General features: G+C 37.3%; 1 long non-coding RNA gene across 1 annotated transcript in view; it reads left to right on the top strand.

Annotated features, from left to right (window-relative positions):
* The first annotated feature begins 12872 nt into the window (after window positions 1–12872).
* The window catches only part of LOC118012391, a 37475-nt gene continuing 28134 nt past the window's right edge, over window positions 12873–22213 (top strand). The window contains exons 1-2 of the long non-coding RNA XR_004679683.1: window positions 12873–12951; window positions 13078–13146. This is a non-coding gene — a long non-coding RNA (uncharacterized LOC118012391). The remainder of the gene's footprint in view (window positions 12952–13077; window positions 13147–22213) is intronic.

Below are 22213 nucleotides of genomic sequence, written 5' to 3' on the forward strand. Positions count from 1 at the left end.
TTCTTTCTTTCTTTCTTTCTTTCTTTCTTTCTTTCTTTCTTTCTTTCCTTTCTTTTGTTCTTTCTTTCTTTCTTTTCAGAGATTTTATTTATTCATTTTACTTTAGAGAGAGAGAGACAGAGAGCAGAGGGAGGGGCAAAGGGAGACGGAATTTCAAGCAGACTGCGTACCAAGTGTGGAGCCAGACATGGGGTTTGATCCCTTGACGCTGAGATCATGATCTGAGAGAAACCAAAAGTTGGATGCTCAAATGACTGATCTGATGCCACCCAGGCAACCCTCAATAATCACTTTAAATGTCAGTGGTCTAAATATACCAATTAGAAGACAGAAATTGTCAGACTGGATCAAAATACAAAACCCAACTATATGTTTTCTATAAGAAACTCACTTTAAATAAAAAGACATATAGATTAAAGGGATAGAATAAACTCAAAGTAAGTTAAATACCTAAATGTAAGACCTGATACCATAAAACCCCTAGAAGAAAACATAGGTAGTAATTTCTTTGACATTGGCCATACCAACATTTTTCTAGACATGTCTCCTCAGGCAAGGAAAACAAAAGCAAAAATAAACTATTGAAATACACCAAAATAAACAGTTCTTGCATAGTGAAGGAAATCATCAACTAAACAACAAGGCAACCTACACTAAATGGGAGAAGATATTTGCAAATTATGTATCTGATAACAGGTTAATATCCAAAATATATAAAGAACTTATACAACTCAATACTCCCCCAATAATCCAATTAAAAAATGGGCTGGGCCTTCCAAAGAAGAAATACAAATGGCCAACAGATGCATGAAAAGATGCTCAACATTACTAATCATCAAGGAAATGCAAATCAAAACTATAATGAGATAACACCTCACACTTGTCAGAATATCTAAAATCAAAAACACAAGAAACAGTAAGTGTTGGTGAGGATATGGAGAAAGAGGAACCCTAGTGAACTGTTGGTGGGAATGCAAACTGGTGCAGCTACTGTGGAAGGGTATGGAGGTTTCTAAAAAATGAAAAATAGAACTACCATATGATCCAGTAATTCCACTCCTGGGTATTTACCTAAAGAAAGCAAAAACACAAACTTGAAAAGATATATGCACCCCTATGTTTATTGCAGCATTATTTACAATAGCCAAGATAATGGAAGCAACCCAAGTGTCTATCCATAGATGAATGGTTAAAGAAGATGTGGTATATATATTCAGTGGAATATTACTGAGTTATAAAAAGAATGAGATCTTGACATTTGAACAACATGGATGGACCTAGAGGGTATTATGCTTAGTGAAATAAGTCAGACAAAGAAAGACAAATACTATATGATTTCACTCATGTATGTAATTTAGCAAAACAAAGAAAAATAAAGAAAAAGGAGATAGACAAAAACAACAACAATAACAACAACAAAACCCAGACTTTTAAATATTGAGAACAAACTGATGGTTGCCAAAGGGGAGGTGGGTGGGGGAATGGGTGAAAAAGATAAAGGGGATTAAGAGTACACTTGTGAAAGGGCGCCTGGGTGGCTCAGTCGTTAGGCATCTGCCTTCGGCTCAGGTCATGGTCCCAGGGTCCTGGGATCGAGCCCCGCATCGAGCCCCGCGTCGGGCTCCCTGCTAGGCGGGAAGCCTGCTTCTCCCTCTCCCACTCCCCCTGCTTGTGTTCCCTCTCTTGCTGTGTCTCTCTCTGTCAAATAAATAAATAAAATTTTAAAAAAAAAGAGTACACTTGTGATGAGCACTGAGTAATGTATAGAACTGGTGAATCATACTGTACTCCTGAAAGTAACATAACATGTATATTAATTAAACTTCAATAAAAATAATGCATTAGATTAAATTATTAAATTATTATAATAATTCAGTGTGATTTTCTTCATTCTGTTTCTGTGTCCAAACTTTAAGATTTCAGACTTTTATCACTTTATTTCTGGATCATCAAAGTAGTCTCTGAAATTGTTTCCCTGTTTTCAGACTATATAGTTCTAAACCATCCTACTGATTAATTGCACACTCATATTCTTTGAAACATCAACATTTTATTGTGCCCATATATAGGACTGTTGACAATACTGACTCCATCTTTGGCCTTCCATCTTGTTCATGTTTGCTCAGTGATGTCTCTTGGGGCTACATGTTCCAGACCCCTTGGAGATTAATTTACATGCCTTAGAAATGCCCATCAGAGCCAGAAACAGGGGAGGTTTATTTTGGCCTCCCATGAATCTGTTAGAAATAACATAGTCTTCCCTTTCCTTATGTACAGGTGGTGCCACAAGATCTAATTAAGGGTTAGCTGTCAGGTGCATGCAAGTCCTTTAAGGTACATGCGAACACCTTGATCTCACTACTGTCTCAACCCACAGCCCTTCTGTGTATCCCCTCACTCTATAGAATCTGTGGACTGAGGTCTGGATTTTGTGGAGAAATAACTATGCAGCTGCTGTGGATTGTCCTCCACCCGATCATCCCTGTCGTAAGTTAACAGAAAGAAACTCTATGTAAACTGTATGGAGTGGCCTGCTTCTGGTCTCAAAGTGCCTTCTCAGTTTGGTGAATACTTCACTGTCTCTCTTCCACCTTCTAACACCATATTTAATAGCCTTTTATTACTTCTTGGATAAAAATCTACATTCTATTTATTATGAAAAGTTCTCTATAATGGTGCTCTTTATCTATCCATCCTCATGCCCCACCATAACCCTGTCAATTCACCGTCACTTCTAGCCCAATGCCAAACATCCTCCCTTGTTATTAGTGTTTTATATTTCATCTAATATTTATCTATTATTTATATTTCACTTAATTTCTTCACAGTTAACTCAAGTCCCTCCATCTTCATAATTCCCTGACTACTCTAGTCAGGGAACATAAAAAGTTACTGCAGAAGGAACATGGTCAATAATATTGTAATAACATTGTTTGGTGATAGATGGGGACTACATTTATCATGATGAGCACTGAGTAATGTGTAAAATTGTTGGATCATTATACTGTACATCTGAAACTAATATAACACTGTATGTTAAATGTAATTGAATTTGAAAAATAAAATAAAAGGTAATAAGAAATGTAAAGGGGTGAAGAAAGATATACTATGTGTGTAAGTCTGCTCAGGCTGCTGTAACAACATAGCAGAGACCAGGTGGCTTAAACAACAGAAATGTGTTACTCAATAGTTCCAGAGGCTGAGAAATCCAAGTTCGAGGTATCAGCAAAGTAGGTTTCAATCTGAGGCCTCTTCCCTTGGTTTGTAGGCAGCTACTACCTTACCTTCATGATCTACCCAGAATCATAACTTTTGATAACTTCCATTGCTACAAGCCCATTATCATCTCTCATGCATTGCTCCTAGAGTGCCTTATGGGTCTTTCTGCCCTTCTCCCCCTACACTCTATCCTCAACACAGCATGTCACTGTGATACCACAGGAGATCTCTTCACAAACTTGGCTCCAGGATGCTGGGCAATCTGGCCCCTCTTCCATCTCTTCAGTCTCATCCACTTGTCCCCTCTGCTTTGGTTATGAGAATTTTCCACCACTTCACACACACACACACACACACACACACACACACATCACATGTACTCTGCCGCAGGAACTTTATTGTTATGGTTCTTTCCTGGAATTCTCTTCTGCCAAATGTCTGCCTGACTTTCTTCTCACCTTCTTCAGGTTTTGGCTGGAGTGTCATCTTCTTAGTGACATCGACATACTTAGAAGTTGACTCTCCGTCCTCCTTCCCTTCATTATATTCTCCATAGAACTTATAAATATATAAGATACCAGGTCTCATACTGTACCTTTTGGTTTTTACCTGTTTCTTCTTGCTAGGATATAAGCCCGTTAAAGTGAGGTTTTATTTTATTCATTTATTTACTTACTGGTCTATTTTGTTCAGTGTTTTCTCCTCATTACCTGTCACTTAAGAGGCTTAATAAATTTGTGTAAAATAAATAAAGGGCACATTTGCCTTTGTGGATGTCTCCCATTGTATTGTAGTAGGGAGGTCAGGGACCATAGAACATTTATCCTTTCCTCTGCTCTCTGCCCCACTGGACATGAGGGCATATAATATGTATTCAGCGACTGGGGATTTGTGTGTGTCTGTGTGTGTGCACGGTGCACACAACTAGTGAGTGTTAAAGCTGAGAATGGGACCTGTGTCTTCTAAATTTGGTCTCTCCATGGCTGTTCCCTTCTTATGACAATATATCTCAGTTTCAGAAGAATCTGGCTGAAGAGGCCTGAGTGTTGTCCTTTACTTTTTAAAATTTACTATCTCATTCGTGCTTATTTCCTGACTAGCAAAAATATATTTAATGCTTGATTTACACACAAGAACTATGTGATATGGTGGTAGAATATTGTAATACATTTGGTGAAATTTAAGCAAAAGACAGAGTACATTATTGCAATATAGCCCAGTTGTTTACCACAGTAATGATGATATATCCTCTTTAACAGGTATGAAATGCCTTTTTACCTGGCAATGTCCCTAGCTTTGAAGATTGAATGAAAAATATGTGCCAACTTCCTATTCTATACATTATTTTGACCACCTTGCGCCTTTTCCCAAGAGCGTTTGAATTTTCTGATGGTCACTTTTGCTAGGAAAATATTCTTGTGTGTTACAATTCTCTTCATGAACTAAAAAGCTATGAGAAGTGCTGCACACATACAAAAAACAAGCAGGGAAAGTGTAACTTCTTTGATTAGGCTTTTTCCTTACTTATCTCAGCTGAGGCTTAATTTAATATCTATTCTCTCTGTTTTATACTCTTGCTGTCTCCTGGGAGAAACTACTGCTTCTTACAGCACAGGTTTTTATAGTTTGATTTATCTATCATTTTTCTTCAGTATTTACCAAATAAATACAATGTTTCACAGCTTTACACTCCATGGCAAGAATGTTCTAAATCTTTCCCTAGTTTCTGTAAAATCTTTGACAGCATATTCTTACCACTTTTTCCTGTTCAAAAATTATAGCAATCAGAGGGCAAAGAAATACTTGTTTTTCCCTTAGGAGAATGGAGTGAGTAATCATAATAAAGAGTTTTCAAGATTATTCAACATTCCTTTCAAGAATCCTCACCTTATTGTAATTTTACTGCTACTACTATGGTTAATTCCCTTACCTTTGTAACTGTTAGTTACCATTATTGAGCTGACTTACTTGCATATCTTCTTGAATCCTCAAACTCTACTATGAAATGGGTCCTATTTATTAATTACTTATTCCATTTTATGGAATAGGAAACTGAGATTCACAGTGGTTAGATAATGTTCTTGAGGTCACAGAGCTACTGAAGGCTGGTATTAGGATTTGAACCCAGGCCCATCTGCTTTGTCTTCAAATGTGAAGTATGAAACTCATGACACTGCTGTGAAGTCTATAACCTAAATAACTGAGCTCTTCCCTAGCATAATGAACATATTTTAGCACTCCATTAAAGAAATTCCAATATAATTCAAATTAATTCAAAGTGCTATGTCACCATTTTGTTCTTATATTAAAATATTAAGAAAATAAAAAAACTATAATAAGATTATAAGTGATAATAGGATTCTATATGTTTTAAATTATAATGATAAATGAAGGCAATTCAGTGAATTTTCTGAGGATAAAATAACACAAACAACAAAGATTCGTTTTGAAATCTAATCTTTATCATAGGATATTGTATGAACTACTAGGTTTATAAATTAATAAATATGAGGAAAAATTAATTGTGTGTTAGGTCAAAAGAGGAGATCCTTCCCTGAATTGGTTTTGAAAATGATTAGATGGAAGAAAAGAATAAAATTTTACAGCACTTTTTGCATGGCAGGCATATTTTTTTTAGCAAGCATATTTCTTATTACATACTTAATTTCCTGACAAAAGACTTTTGAAGTGGGCATTTTATCCTAGTCTTAAAGATGGGGAAACTGATACTCAGAGAGAGAAAATAATTTCTTTAGTGTCCAAGCTGATAATTGTAGAGCTGGGATGTGGCCCCGAGATTCCCTTGGTATTAGTCCACTTGATTCTCTGGGTCCATGTTGCTACACATTGAGTCTCTGAGAAAGAATGTGTATGTGGCAGGGAGTGGGGGCTGGGGTGGTGGTGGTGGTGAAATCAAACAGGTTGCCCTAGGGAACTTAGGTAGGTAAGTCCTTGTAGGCCATTAAGAGTTTGACCTTCCTTTGAATAAAATGGGAATATCCTGGAGGCTTTTGTGTAGAAACCCAAAACAATCTGGCAGAGATTAACAGCATGACTGTGACTATTCTCTTAAAAATAGACTTTAGGTTAATAAGGATTGATGCAGTGAGAACAATTAGGGACTAATGCAGTATTTCCTGCAGAGAATCTGATTTCAATCATATTTAAAAGATAGAACCAATAAAATTTGCTAATGGATTGGATGAATATTCCTACTATCAGGCTATGAAAAATATTATGGGGGCGTCTGGATGGCTCCGTCAGTTAAGCATCTGCCTTTGGCTCGGGTCATGATCCCAGGGTCCTGGGATCAAGCCCCGCATTAGGCTCCCTGCTCAGTGGAAAGCTTGCTTTTCTCTCTCCCTCTGCTGCTCCCCCTTGCTTGTGTGCTCACTCTCGCTCTCTCTCTCAAATAAATAAAATCTTAAAAAAAAAAAAAAAAGAAAAATATTATGTATCTTCTTTGCCTTCTCTTTCCCCATAAACCAATTGCACCTTTGTCACAGTCAGATGTGCATCTTAGAAAGAATACTGGGGAGAAAGTATGAGATGATAATATGACTAGAGACAAGGAGACCAGAAAGAAGTCTGTTGCACTTATCCTAATGATAGACTATGGTGGCTTGACCTAAGGGAGAGATGGAGACAGAAATACATCTGTAGAGTTAGGATAGGAATAAGTGACTGATTGGTATCAAAGCACAGACAAGAAGAATGATTCATAGCTTTTTGACTTAAACAAGGGATGATGATGCCATTCTAAAATAAAGAATCACAGGAGACAGAGAATAGGTTGAATGTGGAAGTTACGGGAAGATAATATGAATTCACCTTTGGACACACTGTATTCAGGGTTCTTGTTGGGGATCCGGGTGGTTTTTCAGGAGAGAGTGGGTTTCATGAGTGTGGGCTCAGAGGAGACATCAAGGCTCGTGCAGAGTCAGGCTCATCATTGTATAGGTAATAAGAGCTATGAGAATAGTTGAGACTATAAGAAGGTTTAGAATGTTTAGAATGAAAAGAACAAAGATTTGAGAATAGAACTAAGAAGAATACGTCCATTAAAGGAGTGGGTTCAAGCAAAGCCGTCCATGAAATATGATAAAAAAAAAGAATGGTTAGAAGGTGGGGCAAATTTATGAAGGTTAAATGTGGGGATGCCCAGGGAATAGGAGTGTGTGGTCAACAGTCTCATTGTTGGCAACTGTCAGAGTAAATCAAGGATTGGAAGTAAGCGGAATTAGCAACATAGAACTAATTTCAATGGTGAGAAGGAACTATATTACTGTAGTTTGCCTGTTGGCCTGTTCACTAGACACAAAGCTCCTATAGCATGGTGCTGTGTTCTTGAGTCTGGCCAATTCCTATTCCTTTCCTCTACCTCATGGCATCTCACACAGTGGAGATTTGGAATTTCACTGTCCATCTGAAATGGTGATTTACACTATAACAATAAATCATGGGTTCTATGTTGTATACGCTATGCCCTTTATGCCTCTTAAAAAATATTTTCCTCAATTAATTTCCACTGCGAGACTTAAAACAATTGGACTATATAGCATCTTGAATTGCTTTTGTCATTTCCTGCTTAATTATAGATGTCTCATCTTATTTTTAGTGCCACTAAGAATTACTATCTTTGGGAGCTAATTGCTATAGAGTCACAGAGTGTCGGTTATTTGTGACTTGTACAATCTATGCTGATGACTATACAACTTACATCCAAGGAATGCCACATTCCACAGTGTGCTGTGTTGGATAACAAGATCATTTTAAACTGAATTCCAAGTTCTCTAAACTTCACCTCTAATATATCTGGATGTGAATACCCTAATTTGTGAGCTACATAACTCCTTTGTTCCCCTGCAATAGATGTTGTATTAAGATGTCCTTCATACCCCAAAGACAGTGTTCTTTCCCTATAAAGCACCCCATTATACCCGAGAGCAGTGTAGGGCTTTTTGTAGCCTCACTCAGAACTCCATTCATGCCCTCTCTAATAAAGGCCTCTTTGTAACATGCACATTAGTAGAACTCCCTCAAATCTCAGGTTCTCTGGAAGAACTCTAAAGAAAAGAAAGGGGAATGTTAGAATACGTACTTGGTGCAAATATAAATAAAAGATTGATCGGTTCAAGATCTTTTTTCCTTTGCAATAGTGCCAATGAGATGAAGAATTTGTGTGTCTGTTTTCATCACATTGTTCTGATGGTAGCGCCTCTCTTTTTGGCCTGCTTTATTGGTGTTTACCTACTTATTTTTTATGCCTTCCACCTTTGGCCTTGCTTTTTCAATGCAAGAAACTTATGCATACCCAGAGACCAAACATTTCCATAAGCTGCATTTTATCAAATAAAACATTTGTACAAATAAAAAGAGTTTTGGATTTTGGAGTAAAGTTTCTTATCCTTACCTATGTAACATTGCATAGGAGATTAAGTTTGACTTTGAAAGCAAAAACATTTTCCCCCAATTTTGTGTAATACCTAATTTGATTCTTTGTCTTTTTTTTTTTTTTTCTATTTGGGAAAGAAAGAAAGAGAAAGAAAGAGAGAGGAAGAAAGAAATCACAGTGGAAGAAAGTCAGACCAGAGATTATATTAGGCTGAGGCAAATGGTATTCACCTTTTATAGTCCCTATGTTTTATAATGAAGATACTTCATTGAAACAATGATGCATACTTCAAGGGTCCCCTGGAGAGCTGTGAATCCTGTTTGGAGAGATTCATGAATATGTGCATTAGCACAATCCAACTGGAACTTGCCCTTAAAAACGAACCACAAGAGAAGCTGATCAGTTTCTGCTTATGTATATAATCAGAAGGTTATCATATTATCTCCCTCTCCACGGGAAAAGCAGATGCGTATTTTTCTACCACCTTAAGATGAGAAATGCCAAAGGAAACAACAATTTTTCCCCCCTCTGTGATGTTCATTATGTGAAACCCCATAGAGACCTTTTAATACTGGGTAAAAAGAGCAGAAAATGAATAGAGGCTCAATTTTTCAAAATGAACTTTAGTTTTTGCATAAGATGAATTGTAGAACAAGCCTTCAAAATACACATTTCTGCTTTAATTTGCTGAAGGGCACTAATAAACCTGCATCAACTTCAAATATTGCTAGAAATTGCATATATGAGATGTCTATTTCAGAGTCAAAGCTCACAGCAAGGTACATGAAACTCTGTGTCTTAAAGATGAATGTGGGGCACATAACAGATTTTGAAGTAATAGTTGATTTAAAGTACAAAGAATTCCATGAAAAATATTTCTAACCAGCAGTTGGTGACCAAATTTCAGTAAATATGGCAGACCACCACTAAGTTAGCAACAAAAGAGAAAAATTGTTGTTACCTAAGTACCGAATGTTGTTAAATTACCATCTTTGATGGCGTGCGGACCAGAAATCTCATTACCGAATGTAAATAAATTTGAAGTTTTTCTCCAGATCTGGGAAAAAATTTCCTTAGACAAGACCTTATGTAATTTGTGATGCATAGTTATTCTTACTTTAAGTCCTGTGCTCTGAGTTCAACCATGTCAGTGTTTGCAGCATGTTGTGCAAACATAGAGGAGAGTAATCACTGTCTCAAGAAGAAGAGTACAATTATATTAATGTGAAAAACTACTTAATTCCTGTCTAGCAATTTCTTTTTTAACTGGTCAGTGAGTCATTACTTAGGCATCTGATAATGAATTGCCAGAAATTGTTTCAATTTATCATTTTTTTGGTCCCTGTGTTCATGGAGAAAACAGTATTTGAACTCATCCAGTATTGTTCTCAAACCTCTGGATTCAAAGCTTCCTGGACATCTTAGGCTCTCCAAATGTGATTTGAGAGTCAGCACCATTCTTAGTATGCAGCATAGGGCCAAGGGAACATTGTTAATTTGAGAGGGTACAATGGTGTAGTCATGCATTTAAATTATTTCTAACTTTTCACCAGAAGTCGTATTCATGTTTTGGAAAATTAGTACTTAGCCAAGCTCCGAGGAAGAAAGCATTTTATTTAGTAATAGTTCAAATAATGCAGTAAAAATGTCTCTCTGTGCATTTGAACTGGCCCGGGTGGCCTGATTCAGTATTTTGCCCATTTCCTTGGCTGTTCTAGCTTCACACACACACACAAAGAAATTGTACAAAACACTTAGCACTATTTTTTCATAGCTGGTAGTGGGGCTTTCACTGCACAAAGGCAAGGAAAAATTATTTGGAAAGGTGAACAGGTTTTTTAGAAAAACTGAAAAACTCTCCTCATATGTTTTAGACTCAGCTTTCTGTCCCTTTCCTGTATGTTTTAATCTAGTTACTAGAATCCCTGAAAGAACTATGCTTTCTAATGTTAAATGCTGGATGTGATCACCCATGATGGCCTTTAAAAAAAAAAATTTCATAAAGAATGGTGTTAAGAGAAAGACTGCTATTTACTGACAGTTTTCTTTTTGTGCCTATGCATATAAAATCTATTTATATCTATCTACCTCTCTATTCCCAAACTACCTCGGAATTTACGTATGCAGTACAGAAAATGTGGCTTTGAGCTCTTTTTGCAAATAGATCCTATCATAGGATCTTAGAAGTTTTATCTTGTGCAAAAAGGCAGTTTTCACCAGCGACACAGCCATCTGTTTAGTGAAAACAGAGCCAGCTAGTGAATTGCAGCTTGTGTGTGTGTGTGTGTGTGTATGTGTGTGTGTGTGTGTAGGCGAGGTGGTGGTGAGGGAGTAGAAGGTCAAAGGGTAAATTCCAATTGCTGTGACATATTTTTATGAGCTGAATCATACCCAGCTTTTAGCCTTGAAAGGGGAAGAGGATCTTAGAAAGGGAAGTAACATGAATGGGCAGGTCAGGAAAATCCTCAAGAAGTGCTCTTCCAAATTAGCAGTTAATTGCTCCCCAACTTGCCACATTCATGCATTTGAATTTTATTTTATTGTCCCAAGACTTGAAAAGATCCGTGTTCTCTTGAACGAATCCCAGTAAAATCTGGATTGCAAAAGTCGAAGTTATCTTGGAGAATTTACTTCCCTTTTATACCTTTGGTATTTTTCTCCTTGTTGGAGGGGTGAGGGGTGAAGCATCCTTGAAAGTCAGAGAGGAGGAGGAGACTGTGCGGGGAGTTCGTTCCCAGCCCAGGGCTGACAAAGCATTGCTGCAGCATGAAGGAAAATGCTAACCAGAGCGGGGAGAAAAAGACAGGAGGGGCCCCAGGAACCAAGCTTTGTTAGAAGCCTGAACCACCCCACCCTAGCCTCCTTTCCCCGCGCCCTTGCTCTCTGGCAAATGTGGAGGCTATTTTCTGCTTTTTACAAGAGGTACTGCCAGGAGGGGAAAAAAAAAAAAAAGGACAGAAAAAAAGCGGGGGGTGTGAGATGAGGGGGTAGGGAAGCTGATGCTGAAATCAAGGAAGACAGCAGAAGGGTCAAGGCAGAAACAGCTGCCGTGGCCGGCCCAGCACCGGCCATCACCGTCCCGGCGGCGCGGCGACAGCCCGAGTGGCAACAGCTGGGGGGAGGCCCGGCTTCTCGGCCGCGCCGCCCGCACCGGGGCTCGGGCTGGGGGGTCCCTATCGCTCCCATCTTCTGAGCCAGCACATTCCTCTCATTCCTTCACTCGCGCCTTCTCAGCGTCAGCTGACCGGCTGCTCCCTCCCTGGCTTGGGGACCGGCGGAGCTGGTTTTCTTTCTCCGCGCTGCGCGGGAAGGACACCCGGATTTGTTCTACTAGGGGTCCCTGCGGCTTCAGGACTTCGCGGAGCCAGTGCGGCCTGGGCCGCGCCCGCGTCCGCCTCCCCGCTGGCTCCTCAAACCCTAAGGCAGTTCTTTGCTGAGGTTGCCAGGGGCCAAACAGGACCTTCATTTTCAAAGTTGGTGGGGATAAACCCAGCATAACTTGAGCAGGTGACCAGCTCCAAGGCGCGGAAAGAAGATGAACAAATTAGGCAATTCCAGTATTATCGGAGACAGCATTATGACCCTTTTTGCTGTAAAATGAACATAAATGTAGCTACAGATTGAATGAAGTTATAGGCCATAAAAGGGCAGGAGAGAAAAAGGAAGAGATAATAGGCACTGTCCATTTGAGCCCGTTACACTTACTGTTTCAAATCTATTCAGACAGTGTTAGTGGCAAATACATAGTTTACCGGCAATAATAAATGAGGGACGGAGTGAAGATAAATACCACGGAGCGCTGCAGTGCATTTAGAGTAGTGACAATTGCTGTTTATTTGCTTTTCATTTGTGAAAATTACACAGGCCAAGGTTATATGTGAGACACATCGTTATATTGTTCTTTCTCATATTTTGGGGAGTCAGGGGGAGTGGAAACATTCCAGTTTATTTTCTTTATCTAGATAAACTAAAAAAAAAATCAATAAACCTTTTTTAGTATGGATTTCTGTCTTCTATTAAACACTCAAGCAAAACAAATTGTACATTTTTTTGGCATTTATAGCCAATCTGTTTGCCTTCATTAAGCCTACCCCATATAATCATTAAATGCTGCCTAAAAGTTTAAAATGTTTCGCATATATGAACTTTAACTCAGCCACGGAATAATGTATTTCTTTATACACTTGAGCAGTTACCCATTGAAGATTTCAGGCACATCGTTCACTTGATGGAAAATTAAAGAAATTTATTTTGTGTTTTTAAGTAGAAGCTCCTTAAGGGCAGAACTGGGGATTTCTCCATAGTCTGGAAACTACCAGCCTCACAATTAGTCTCAAGTAGGTGCATTTCCATTTGGAAAAAACAAATAAGCCAAACTTCAAATTTCAACTTGTACACTTGTGGTAATTGGTTTCAACTAAATGGAGAAATGAATTTTTTTTTTTTTTTTTTTTTTTTTTTAGGAGTGAAAGAACTTCGGGCCTTTAATTAGAAGATGTAATTATTTGATGTGGTGACAAAAGTATATACAGGTGATAATTGTTTATTTTGAAATTTTTTAAATGCATTACATTTTATTTTTTGTTTCTTTGAAATGGAGTGGAATAATTAAAAATAAGATCGCATTTGTCACATAAATGAAGGTGATCAAAATATTCATTTGTATTAGAAAAACAATTATACTACCTTTTGATAAATTATTTTACATAAATTTCAACAACATGATGTAGCATTTTACAAATACCTGAAAAGAATTTTCTTAAGGACAACTAAGAGAAATGACTATCAGAATACTATTTTTCCATGTGAAATTGAAGGAATTTTTTTTACAAAAATGATATGTGAGGTTACATGAAAACTAACATTCCATTAAGAATATTCTTTAAGTAGCTTTCAAAAGAGAAAGAAAGATGAAATGTTAATATTTCTATGGTGAGCTGAGCAAACAGAATTTTTATGACTGATTTCATTTGGACATTTTGTAATTTTATAGTGTGATTTTGATGTATTTTTTTGATGTGTCCCTTAACGTGTACATGGGAGTTTGTTCTTCAGTGGCTCTTTTAAATAGAGAAAAATCAATGATTTCTTCATTCATAGATTGATCCTGATTTGCTTGTTATATTATTGTGTCACTGATCTTTTCTAGACACAGTGATATTGCATGAAATTTATATTTCAGTATTTTTATAAAATAACATAAAATGAGAAGGAGATTTCACATAATAAAAACAAACTTTTGCACCACATAGGTAAAAAAAATTCTCATTTAAAATGTACACTAAAATTGCGTTTTATTTCTTTATAGTCAAACAAAAGCTCTCTGAATGAAGGTTCAGGGATTCCTTGGGCTTTGTCTAAATTCAAAGTGCCCTCTACTGTCAAAAACGTGTACTGCTCAGAAAGAGAAAATCCGACAAGTCTGAAATCAAAATCTAGACAGTGAGAGACAGATGGAAGAAAACCAGGATAGGTAACAGCACTGTCACTCAGCTCCGGGACAATTCAGTTTGGAATGTTCCATCAGTAAATAGCCACACGCCCATTCCAAGTTAAAAGTTACATTTAAATCACTTGTAATTTTACAACTGTTGCTTCATGCTTCTTTTCTTTTTTTTTCGCTTTGGTTTTAAAACTGAAATTTCACTTTGGTTCCACTGTATGTTTTCCTATCACGATCTGAACCATGCATGTTATGACTGTCAGACGAAACTTTCAAACGACACATACCCAGATATTTTTATTCTACCTTTGAGGAACATTATTTAGAGTTTCTTTTCATATTTTTCTGTTACAGTATTTTCATTTTTATTATGGATTATGGATACTTAAAAAGGCAAAATATTTATCACCACTCTGACAGAATAATGCTAAGTAATCAGTTGAACCAGACTTTAAAAAATATCATGCAAATAAATAAAGGGTTGCCTATTTTGTTCGCTCTTAAGAAGGTGTTTAAACATTATCAAGACAGTCGTAGCATGCTCTGTGTGTTTGTGTAAGCTTATTATAATCTTTCAATTAAATTCAGTGACCCAAAGAAAATTTTGCCATAAGAAATTCAGGCTATTCCATAATGTTAAGTTGTGTTTTATAATGTACTGCAAAGCAGTGGAACTTGAGGTAGGTGACAGATATAGGTGAAAATTTTAGAAATCGTTACTGAGATGTTTTATTAAAGCTATAGATGGTATTGCAGTATATTCAAAAGAGAGTATTCTGATTGACTTTATTTATGTTTTTTTATAAAATCAATAATTTGAAGTGGGATTAAAGAGGCACTGACATAACTGAGAGGTGGGAAAGCTCACCATTGAAGTGGCCAATATATATAACCGGTCTTGGTTAACTAGCTCTTTGCAGTCTTTGGTCTGTATTTCAAGCAAAAACAAACTAGAGATTTGGATAATTTGGGGGAAGATTTTGTATAAAAATCAAGGGCCATAGCTTTTCTGTCAAATAAACCTAAAAATGGTTTTTCAGTTTAATCAACCACTAGAGATTTTAGGAGCGACTGTTGGAGGAGAAAGCCAGAGAGCTCATGCTTCCAGGGGAGTGGGCCTCAGGCAGCCAGTGTGTTCTTTCTCTGTGCCTCTCGTCTGGTTGGTTTCTGACTTCGCCACATGTCAGCTATCCGTGCTGCCTTCTGTGCATAAGCAGGACATTCAAATAGCACTTCACAATGATGCCTTCCTGATATGAAAGGCTGTATCTATCAGGAGTGCTTGTGTGTCACAAGCAACCAAGTGAATGAACAACTCAACTAACACATGAATAAAAGAGAGGCAAAACTTATCCCCAAGAAGTGGTTCTCTGGTGGTAGAAGTTAGAGGTGATTTGGAGAAGGAGAAGTACTTCAGGGCAAATCTCTCAACCCAAGGGCATACTTGAACCTAATTTTTGTGGAATCGCCATTTCTCTTGATCAGTGTTGTTATTTTCCACTCCTTGAAAAAGAATTGCATTTGTAATATTAATCCTAAATTCCACAAAAACATGCCCACATAAAAAAAGTCTAATACTATGACATACTAGATGACCAACTGAATGTTGTAGGCTTCTGTTTCCTTTGCTTTTTAGAATCCACTCTTTTCTTCTGAATTCAACTTGAGATCATCCAATTTCTAGATAACCTAATCTAAGCTAATTAATAATGGATCCCTTTTCTTTGGCATAAATACTCTTTGCCATTATGAGTCAGTTTGGGAAAACTTTAAATCAAGGGGCTGACATCCTCTAGCCAATGATGAGCTAAGTTAGACCCATGGAACTCCTTCTTCCTGCAAAATGAATTTTGAGGTAAATGTTACAAAGAGGAACAAACAAATAAACAAACAAACATTGGCTCCCTGAAGAGATTGCTCTTTATTTCCTACTTGTCTCCTAGCTTTGGTGGTCTGCACAATAGCCTTCTGATGAATTCCATTTCTCTGCAAGGTAGCTGGTCAGTTTCTTTTGTTTGCAACCAAATAAATCTAATGGACATGATTCATGTCTTTCTCAGTGAGCAACTCATAGATTCATAAGTGATATTCACAGAAAGTTCACAGACTTTCATTTCATGATCTAGAAGCTTAGTTGAAGAGGGGACTTGTCCAATGCCACATAGCATGCTTGTGCAAGAGAGTGCGACTCAGTCCCAAACCTCCTGACAGCCACAGCATTACGCTGAAGCACTGATGAATCACTTCTATTTTCATGATCGGCCGGATTTTATATATGGCTTTGTTGACAGAAATTCTTATCTTTCACATCCTTACAATCTAATACTGAGAACATTGGTTTGGATACAAAAGTGAAAATCGCATATATCATGGAGATTAAACAATTTTAGGAAATGAGATATTACGACAAATTGAAATATTTGTAGTACATGTAGGGCCCTAACATTACACAGTTTGGTACCAGGATTATCTTCCCTAAAAAAAAAATGAAATCTAGTGTATTTAAACGGTGGAGGGGACATATTTGGATTGTATATGTTTATGTAACTATCAATAGCAACTGTCTATTTCCAATTTGATAAGATGCACAACAAAACCCTTCTCTTTTTCTTATGAGAATTGTTGCAGATAGAAGAAAATATAAATTGTGGAAAATTGTCTTTAACACATCAGTAGTGACAAAGCATGCCACAAGCATTTAATAAAGGGATTATTGTGGACTTTCTTCATTCTTGGGAACCAACAGAAAAATCTCAAGGGACAGATCATTAAATCTTCTTCCTCAGTGTTAACTTGGACAACAGCTCAGGAGACATCTCTGAGGGTGCAAGGCACTTATTAGAAGCATGTTTAGGAATCTCTGACTGTTTTTCAAAAACCACTTCTGCAGCAAACAACAGGATAGTTACCAAGCATTTCTGGAAACCATGTATAACTGAGGAGATTCAATTCATTAGAAATATGATAAATTATAAATGGTAAAGGCTGAAAAAGGGTAAGTTGTGGGGGAAATATAAATTAAATATGAGAAGTATAATGTAACCATGAGAGATCACTTGGTATATATTATTTTATTATATTTTATATTATACTTTTTGAGATAAGGCAATTTACCACAGTATTATTTTATGCTTAACTTACTTTACAGAGGAAAAAGCAAAGAAAAATACAGAAACGAAATGTACAAGTGTGTTTTGTCTTACTATTTTTTCTTTTTGCATTATTAAATATTCTCATATTCATAACATAGAACATATTTATGGATTCTTCATTAGCTATAATTAATTCCCATTACTTTTTTCTTCCTGAAAGGGATTATTACTAAAACCATGATTTTTCTCCCAAATCTTTATCTTTCCTTGACCCAGCACTTTAATTTTTTTTTTCTAATGGATTTCAAGTAATAAATACAGTGTCTTTCATTTGTGTACCGATTCAGACTTAGTATTTTATAGTCAAACTTTTATTTGCTTCTCCTAAAGGCTCTCTTTCATAGTTGGCAGGTACTTTACTGATGGGTAATTTATTTGTTTGACTTTTTAAAAAATAAGGTTCAGTTATTAGCTCAAGATAACCCATATATTAGGAGATTAAAATAAGTGTAAAGTTCAGATCTTGAGAATCACAACTGGGCACTCATTTATTCACTGCTTTATTAAATCACTCATTTATGTATTTTTCAACAAGTTATTTGTTGAGCATCTATTTATATGAGATTCTCTTGCAAACAGGGGCCATTACTGCATTCTGCCTGAATGGGCTTTCCCTTGCCTAGGGGTAAGACCAGCAAGTTTATGAGGGCAGAAGGCACCTCAGGCTTCAAGGCATCAATTGAGGGTATATGTTTGGATAGATTTGATGACTAATCACTTCTGACTAATTCCCATGAAAAATCTTCTTTATTCCCTTTTTGCCTTTGGAAAATACTGTTTTGGACTTTCCACCTTGGAATCGATGCTTAATATGGTTCCTAACGTCTAGGCCCAATTTTGCTCCAGTCACTGTTAGACTTCCACACCCAGCCCTCAGGAACCAGAGGGTGTGGACACTTCCACTGTGTCCTTCACTACTCCTCATCGCCTCATCGTGCCCCCATCTCTGCCTCATGCATCTTGTCTGGGAGGGGAGTTCTCTGTCTAGAGTCAGACCTTATGGAAATCTGTAATTCTGCACTCCAGAGAATGTCAGCTTCATTTTTATTAATTTTTTTCCTTTTTCCTTTCTCCTCTGTGCTTTTCTGCTTTATTTTTTTTAAAGATTTTATTTATTTATTTAAGAGAGAGAGAGAGAGAGAGAGAGAGACAGTGAGAGAGGGAACACAAGCAAGGGGAGTGGGAGAGGGAGAAGCAGGCCTCCCGCAGAGCAGGGAGCCCGATGTGGGGCTTGATCCCGGGACTCCGGGATCATGACCTGAGCCAAAGGCAGACGCCCAACTGACTGAGCCACCCAGGTGCCCCTGCTTTTCTGCTTTAGCTGCTCTTTTATTTCCTTATTTATAATCCCTCCTTCCACTCACCTCTACCATTAATTATACCATTTATTTGTGGCATTGGACAAGTCACTTAACCTCAATGAATCTGGTTTTGTTATCTGGATAAATAGAAATAACTTTACTTACAGAGCTATGGAGATGATTAAATAATACATTTAAAAGCACCGAACTAAATCCTTTTTACATAGTAATTGTGATTGGTGAGTGCCTTATGAGCATTTGCCTTCCTCGGATTTATGGATAAAACCTGTAGACAAGGGGTCTGTAGAGGGGGAAGCCTGCTTCTCCCTCTCCCACTCTCCCTGCTTGTGTTCCCTCTCTCGCTGTGTCTCTCTCTGTCAAATAAATAAATAAAATCTTTAGGAAAAAAAAAAACAAACAAAAAACCTGTAGACAAATTGTAAACCAACTTGTGAGGTTGTTATAACACGATCAAGACTTCAGTTGATGTAGATGATTTCTCTATTCTATTACATTATTATTTATACCTCACATTTTGGATATTCCTTTGGTGTTGGCTATTGTTATTTTTGTGATTTCTAATTGACCATTTTCTTATACCTTGAAAACATTCAGTAACCAAGTAAAAAGTTGGATGTTTTTTTCCTGTAAACCAAACCTCTAAATTAGAGGACCTAGGCCTCAGTATTCACAATTTATAATACCTGGATAGGATATCTTACCCTATACTCTAAATTCCTTTTATATACTGATAATTATGAAATTTATATCCCTGGCCTGATGTATTCCTTAAACTCCAAACTCATATATCCAACTGTCTATGTGATATCTCTACTTGCATGTCTAATGAGCATCACAAACCTGTACATATAAATCTGAATTAATGATACTTGCCAGAAATCTTCTCCAAGGTTTTATTTTATTTTATTGTATTGGCCTAATAATTATGCAAACACATCGGACCAATTCTTAGACATTTTTCTCATACCTCAATCTAATCTACAAGTAAATGCTCTCAAACTCAATCTTCAAGGATACCCCAAGCCAACCCCTCCAGTGCTACAGGTCTGGTCCAATCCACCTTCCACTTGACCTCTACTCCTATAACACTCCTAGCTGCTATCCTTGAGCTCACTCTTGCTCTTTTGCAGTCTATTCTTCATCTCGCAGCCAGAGGGACAGACTTAAAATGTAAATTAAATCATGTTCCTCCCCTACATAAAACTTTTCAAAAGCTTCTTTTATTTAAAATAAAATTCACAGTTTTTATGATGGCTTAAAAGGATCTATCTACTGAACAGATAATCTAAATTAATGAGAAGAACTGGCCACATCTTCTAACTTATTTCTTACTGCTTTTTCCACTTTTTCCCACTGACTTCATTACAGCTCTTGGAAAACATTTCAGTTAGGGCCGTCATTCTTAACGATTCCCTCTGCCTAAAAGGTGTTTCACCCAGATATGTACATGCCACACGCCTCGGCTTCACTGAAATATACTTTGACTATCCTATATATTTTATTTATGAAGATGTTCACCCTTTGTGTCTTTCTTGCTTCAATCTTGATGTTTCAGGTTTCCTTCCCTTATTATCTCTTTGAAAAACTTTCTTTAGCATCCCTCTTAAAGTAGGTTCTGCGGTGACAAATTCTCTTAGTTTCTCTTCATCACAAAATGTTTTTATTTTGTTTTCATTTCTGAAGGATATTTTCACTGGATATAGAAGTCCAGGTTGACAGATTGTTTCCTCTCACAACTTTCTCAGTGTTGTCCCCATGGTTTAACGGCCTCCATGCCTTCTAATGAGAAATCCACAACAAAATAAATCATCATTCCTTTTTTGTGTTCTTCTTCTCTGGATGCTTTTAAGGTTTTTGTTTTGTTTTGTTTTAAAATTTATCTTGTTTGGAGTTTAGGGTTTGCTGAGCCTTTTGGATCTGTGAATTGATGCTTTCAGCAAATTTGGAAAATTTTCAGCTGTTATTTCTTCAAATATATTTTCTGTACCAATCTATGTCTTCTTTCCTCTCCTCTCTTCCTTTCCTGTCCTACCTAAAGTCTCTCTGCAATTGTCTTCTATCTGCTTTCCTCTTATGACATAACTGTTAAGCCTTTGAATATTGTCTCACAGTCCTGAGGTTCTGTTCACTTTTTAATTTTTTAATTATTTTTTATTTATTTCAATATGTGATAACTTTAATTTGTTCTATCTTCAGGTGTAATAATTCTTTCAATTCTGCCATTGACTCCTCAGTGAATTTTTAATTTTCATTATTGTATTTTTCCAGTTCTAAAATTTTCATGTGGTTCTTTCATGTGGTTTCTATTTCCTTGCTAAGAATGTTTTTATCCATTTGTTTCATGAGTACTTCTTCTTACCTCTTAAATCATTGTTATAAAGGCTACTTTTATGTCTGTGTTTGAGGATTCCAATGCATAAGTCATCCTGCATTTGGCATTGGTTGATTGCCTTTTTCCTTGAGCGATGTTTAGGTTTTCTCAGTTCTATGTATATTGAGTAATGTTGGATTGTGTCCTGAACATTTAGATCTTTCAAATAAGGATATCTATTATGTTATGAGATTCTAGAGTCTGGGAAAATCTGGAGAGGGCTGATCCCTATTTTTTTGAGCAGTCCATCCTGTTAAATACAAACTGCAAGTCTTGACCTTTCTTCTGTGGCCCATGGTCCCAATGTCAATTTAGTTTTCAAAACCTTCATAGTGCTATTCTGGTCTCACCTGATTATACATCAACCAGGGACCAGTCTGGAACCTGTGCAATGATTTACCCTGTACTTTATTTTTTTAAGTCTTTCCTGCATTGATTCCAACTGGTTTCATTCATGTATATCCTACCTTGAGAGTAATCTCAGAACTTAATGCACAGATTCAAAGGGTTCCTTTCTCCAGCTCCCTCCTCTCAGTGATCCCACCCCTACAGTCTGTTTCCTAGAGTTTCCCCTTCCTGACCTTCTGACTAGAAAGCTGGGGTTATAGGTTCCTATGCTGTTCCACGTGTCCCACTACTAGGCCTGCTTTGTGACAAAACAGCAAGACACAGAAGTTTGAGCATCGCCAGTGCTGCCCCTGTTGCTACTGTAGGAGTTGAGTAGTGTTACTGGTTTCTATCTGGAGGTGGGCAGAGAGACTCGAAAGAACTTCACCCTTCACATAATGCTGCCACAGGTGGGGTGGGGGGCATTGCCTCTTTGTTGTTGGCATTTACCCAGAGTGAGACAGACAAAGTCCAGAGTGCTATTCTGCTGCCCTAGTGGGAAGGGGCAGGATGCTGCTTTGTTGTCAGCACTCATCCAGCGAAGGTCAGGGGAAGTCAGAAGGGATTGTCAGTGCTACAACCACAACCATGTGCCAGTGAGGATGTGGAGGGCTGCATGACTGTCCTATCCAAAGTCTCTCTGCAGTTGTCCTCTATCTGCTTATTCTCTGCTTCACAGCATTTATTACTACCAGGTGGGTGTGTGGGATATATGTAACATATATCCTAGTAAACCAACCTGGAGGCGGTGCAATGGCTGGCTATAGCTGGTGTTGTCACCATTTAAAGAGAGGGAAAGAAAAAGAAAAAGAAAGAAGAAAGAAAGAAAGAAAGAAGAAAGAAAGAAAGAAAGAAAGAAAGCAAGAAAGAAAGAAAGAAGAAAGAAAGAAAGAAAGAAAGAAAGAAAGAAAGAAAGAAAGAAAG

This window comes from Mirounga leonina, unplaced genomic scaffold, assembly GCF_011800145.1.
Source record: "Mirounga leonina isolate KUSES-001 unplaced genomic scaffold, KU_Mleo_1.0 Mir_151, whole genome shotgun sequence".
Classification (NCBI taxonomy): domain Eukaryota; kingdom Metazoa; phylum Chordata; class Mammalia; order Carnivora; family Phocidae; genus Mirounga; species Mirounga leonina.